The sequence below is a fragment of the Zonotrichia leucophrys genome, unplaced genomic scaffold, assembly GCF_028769735.1.
Source record: "Zonotrichia leucophrys gambelii isolate GWCS_2022_RI unplaced genomic scaffold, RI_Zleu_2.0 Scaffold_73_224053, whole genome shotgun sequence".
NCBI lineage: Eukaryota > Metazoa > Chordata > Aves > Passeriformes > Passerellidae > Zonotrichia > Zonotrichia leucophrys.
The window spans coordinates 157,387-162,777 of record NW_026992278.1 but is presented as its reverse complement, the minus strand read 5'-3'; positions in this window follow the sequence as shown (position 1 = coordinate 162,777).

The window sequence follows — 5,391 nt, the reverse complement described above, 5'->3', positions numbered from 1 at the left end:
GGTGGTGCGGTGTGCTGTGTGGTTATTGGAGCCCCAGTCCCATCCCTGGAACCCCAAACTCGTCCCTGGAACCCCAAACCCCTTCCTGGAACCCCCAAACCACTTTCTGCACCCTCAAATCCCTTTCTGGACCCACAAACTCCTCCCTGGACCCCCAGTCTCATCCCTGGAACCCCAATCCCAATCCCTGAATCCCCAATCCCCATCCCTGGACCCCCAAACCCCTTTCTGCACCCCTAAACCCATCCCTGGACCCCCAAATTCCTCCCTGGACCCCCAAACCCCTTCCTTGAACCCCCAAACCCATCCCTGAACGCCTCAAACCCATCCCTGGACCCCAAACCGCTTTCTGCACCCTCAAATCCCTTTCTGGACCCACAAACCCCTCTCTGGACCCCCAATCTCATCCCTGAATCCCCAATCCCAATCCCTGAATCCCCAAATCCCTCCCTGGAACCCCAAACCCATTCCTGGATCCCCAAACTCCTCCCTGGACCCCCAAACCCCTTCCTTGAACCCCCCAAACCCATCCCTGAACGCCTCAAACCCATCCCTGGACCCCCAAACCGCTTTCTGCACCCCTAAACCCATCCCTGGAACCCCAAATCTCTCTCTGGACCCCCAAACCCCTTCCTGGGCCCCCAAACCCATTCCTGGTTCCTCAATCCCATCCCTGGTTCCCCAAACCCCTTTCTGGACCCCCAATCCCATCCCTGGAAGTCCAAATCCAGCCCTGGAACCTCGAACCCCATCCTGGATCCCCAATCCCATCCCTGAACCCACCAAACCCTTCCCTGGACCCAAAACCCTTCATTGACCCCAATCCATCCGACTCAATCCCATTCTGTACCCCCAAGTCCCCTCCCTGGTTCCCCAATCCCATCCCTGGACCCCCAAACCCCTCCTTGGACCCCCAGATCCCTTCCTTGACCCCCCAAACCCCTTTCTGGACCCCCAAACCCCTCCCTGGACCCCCAATCCCCTCCCTGGAACCCCAAACCCCTCCCTGGACCCCCAAATTCCCCCCTGGACCCCCCCAGCCCCATCACACTCCAGGTTTTTTTGGGATTAACGTTTATTCTGGCCAAACAAGCGTGAGGGGCCGGGCTGGGGGGCAGCAGCCTCGTGCCCCCCTTCCCTGGTTAATAGAAACACCCCAAAAATGGCCCAAAAGCCTCAAATCCCCCCGAAAAAAGAAGCTGGATTAGGAATTTGGGAGGGATGGAGGGAGTTAGAGAGGGTCTGGGGGAGCTCAGTCACCGCTTTGGGGGTCCCCAAAGCCCCCCCAGGTTGGGAGGGTGGGGGGCTCATGGCTCGGCACAGATCTGGGGGCTCAGCACCAGCTGCGGCAGCTGGAATTTGGGGGTGCCCTCGGGCCGGAGCCCCCCGGGATCGCAGCGGGAGGAGATGCCCCCGATGGCGAGGGGGATCTGGGGGTCCCCGGGGCACAGCTCCACATCGGGGAACCGCATCCTCCCCAGTTTGGGGGGCTCCGGAGAGGCCCCCGCGGGGGCGAAACCCACCCTGGGCACCCAGCGGCGCCGCCGGGGGTTCCCATCGCGGGCGGCTCCTCCTTCCTCGGGCACGGCCTTGGAGCCGCCCCTCCTCATCCTCGCCGAGGATCCCGCGCCGCTCCCGGAGGAGCCGGCCCCGAATTTGGGGAGTTTCACCCCAAAGCGGCGCCCGGGCGGCTCCGAGGCGCCGTCCAAGCCCGGCGGCGCCAGCTCCAGCACCGGCACCTTCAGCACGGGCGGCTCCGGAGCCCGGCGCGGCTCGGGGCGCTCCGGTGCCGGTGCCGGTTGCGCTCCCGGCAGGGCGAACCCCACGGCGGGGATGGGGATGCGGGGCGGCCACGGCGGCGCCGGAGCCCCCCGAGATTTGGGTTTGGCGCGGAGGCTCCCGGGGGGCTCCGGGGCCGTCCAGCCCAGGATCAGGCTCTCGGCGCTGCCCCCGCGTTTCGGGGGCGCTTTGGGGACCCCCCCGGGGCGGAGGTCGGGGCTGGAGCCCCCGAATTTGGGCAGCGCCGCGGCCGCGATGCCGAAGCGCGGGGCGCGGAGCCGGGGGGAGCCCGGGCCGGCCCCGGGGCCGAATCGCGGCCCGTCCTCGGTGTCACCGAACGGCGCCAGCGACAATTTGGGCACCTTCAGCTTGGCCCCCGCGTCTCCCACCGCGCCCAGGTCCAGCTCCACGCTGGGGATGGCGATGCCGGGGGGCGATGCCGGAGGGGAGGGGGTCCCGCCGCCCTCCCGCAGCTTGGCCAGCGCCCAGCCGAGGCGGGGAAGGCGGAATTTGGGGGGCTTGGGGGCGATTTCCACGGCCGGAGCCTCCAGCTCGCGGCTGAGCTTCCGCAGCCCCTCGGCGAAGCGGGAAGCCGAGTTCGGGGGGCTCATCCCGGGGGGCTCCGCGCTGGCGAGGCCGAGCTCCGGCGCCAGCTCCACGGCGGCTTTGGGGACATCGATGGGCACCGAGGGGACGCGGAGGGCCGGGAACGCCCCCCGAGCCCCCGGAGCCCCCTCCTCATTTCCCTCGGGGGTCGCGGCCGGGCCCCCCTTTGCCCACGGGGGCGGGCTCAGCCCCAGGGAGCCCTTGGGCGCCGCCAGCTCCACGCTGGGGATGCGGGCACCGAGCTCGGGGGGCTCCGGGGGCGCCGTCCGGGCCGCGGCCGCTTCGCGCACGGTCAGGCGGGGCCGCGGCGGCTCCGGGGGCAGCGGGGGCACCGGGCCGGGGGCGCCGCGGGGCTTGGGCAGCTTGGGCAGCTTGGGAAGGGCGAGCTCCACCGAGAGGGGCGCGGCGGCACCGGCGGCACCGGAGGGCGGCACGGGAGCGGCGGCGGGCGGCGGCTTGGGGGCCGCGGGCAGCGGCGTGGGCTGGGGGGAATAGCGGGATGTGGGGAGCCCCGACACCCCCAAAACCATCCCGGCAGCCATAAACACCCACAAACCATCCGCAGGGAGCCCCGACACCCTGAAAACCATCCCGGCAGCCATAAACACCCACAAACCATCCACAGGGAGCCCCGACACCCCAAAAACCATCCCGGCAGCCATAAACACCCACAAATTCATCCACGGGGAGCCCCGACACCCCAAAAACCATCCCGGCAGCCATAAACACCCACAAACCATCCACAGGGAGCCCCGACACCCCAAAAACCATCCCGGCAGCCATAAACACCCACAAATCCATCCACAGGGAGCCCCGACACCTCCAAGCCTTCCACAGGGAGCCCGACACCCCAAAAACCATTCTGCACCCATAAGGAGCCCCCAAACACCCCAAACCCATCCATGGGGAGCCCCGACACCCCAGAAACCATCCGGCAGCCATAAACACCCCCAAACTCATCCACAGGGAGCCCCGACACCCCAAAAACCATCCCGGCAGCCATAAACACCCACAAATCCATCCACAGGGAGCCCCGACACCCCAAAAACCATCCCGGCATCCATAAACACCCACAAATCCATCCATGGGGAGCCCCGACACCCCAAAAACCATCCCGGCAGCCATAAACGCCCACAAATTCATCCATGGGGAGCCCCGACACCCCAAAAACCATCCCGGCAGCCATAAACACCCACAAACCATCCACGGGGAGCCCCGACACCCCAAAAACCATCCCGGCAGTCATAAACATCCACAAACCATCCATGGGGAGCCCCGACACCTCCAAGCCTTCCACAGGGAGCCCCGACACCCCAAAAACCATTCTGCACCCATAAGGAGCCCCCAAACACCCCCAAACCCATCCACAGGGAGCCCCGACACCCCAAACCCATCCACAGGGAGCCCCGACACCCCAGAAACCATCCCGGCAGCCATAAACACCCACAAATCCATCTACAGGGAGCCCTGACACCCTGAAAACCATTCTGCATCCACGGGGACCCCAAATACACCCAATTCTGCATCCACGGGGACCCCCAAACACCCCCCATCCACAGGGACCCTCCATTAATAGGGACCCCCAAACACTCCCCATTCACAGGGACCCTCATTTATAGGGACACCCCCCATCCTCAGAGACCCCCAAAAACCCCCAATTCACAGCGATCCCCTCTCCATAGGGACCCCCAAACACCCCCCATCCACAGGGACCCCTCCCCATCCACAGGGACCCCTCCCCATCCACGGGGACCCCCGAACCCGCACCAGCCTGGCGCTGCCGTCCCGCTGTCCCTCGGGGGTCCCGGGGGTCCCGGGGCCGCCCCGCCGCAGGTGCAGGGACACGCGGCAGCCCCCGGCCCCCTCCAGCAGCCGCCCCACGGCCTCGGGGGACGCCCCCTCGAAGGAGACCCGCACCCCCAGCACACGGTCACCTGTGCGGGGACATCGGGGGGATGGCCCGGGGTGCCGTGTCACCCCCAGTGTCACCCCAGTGTCACCTCATCACCCCCAGTGTCACCTCATCACCCCCAGTGTCACCCCAGTGTCACCTTGTCACCCCAGTGTCACCCTCAGTGCCACCTCATCACCTCCAGTGCCACCTTGTCACCCCAGTGTCACCCCAGTGTCACCCTGTCACCCCCAGTGTCACCCTCAGTGCCACCTCATCACCTCCAGTGCCACGTTGTCACTCCCAGTGTCACCCCAGTGCACCCTGTCACCCCCAGTGTCACCCTCATGCCACCTCATCACCTCCAGTGCACGTTGTCACCCCAGTGTCACCCCCAGTGCCACCTGTCACCCCCAGTGTCACCCCAGTGCCACCTCATCACCCCAGTGTCACCTTGTCACCCCCAGTGTCACCAGTGCCAGCTCTGGTGTCATCTTGTCACACACAGTGCCACCCGCAGTGCCATCTTGTCACCCCCAGTGTCACCAGTGCCAGCTCCAGTATTACCTTGTCACTCCCAGTGCCACCCCCAGTGTCACTCCCAGTGTCGTCCTCAGTGTCCCCCCAGTATTCCCCATGTCCCCCAGTAGCCCCCCAATGTCCTCCCAGTGTCCCTCCAGTGTCCCCTCCCAGTCTCCCCAGTCCCCCAGTGTTCTCCCAGTGTTCCCAGTCCCCCCAGTGTCCCCTCCCAGTGTTCCCAGTACCCCCCCAGCGTCCCTTCCCAATCCCCCCAATGTCCCCCAATGTCCCCCCACTGTCCCCAGTGTTCCCCCAGTGTCCCCAATGTCCCCCCAGTGTCCCCCAGTGTCCCCCCAGTGTCCCCATTGTCCCCACCGTGTCGCAGCCGCAGGGATTTGGGCGCCTCGGCCACGTAGAGCCCGTGGCTGTCGCGGGCCAGGCGCAGCCCCCTCCCCAATTCGGAGCCCGGGCCCAGCTCCAGCACCTCCTGCAGGGGAGGGGGACATTGAGGGAGGGGGAGTGACAAGGTGACCCCTCCCCAATTCAGAGCCCGGGCCCAGCTCCAGCACCTCCTGCAGGGGAGGGGGCACAGGGGG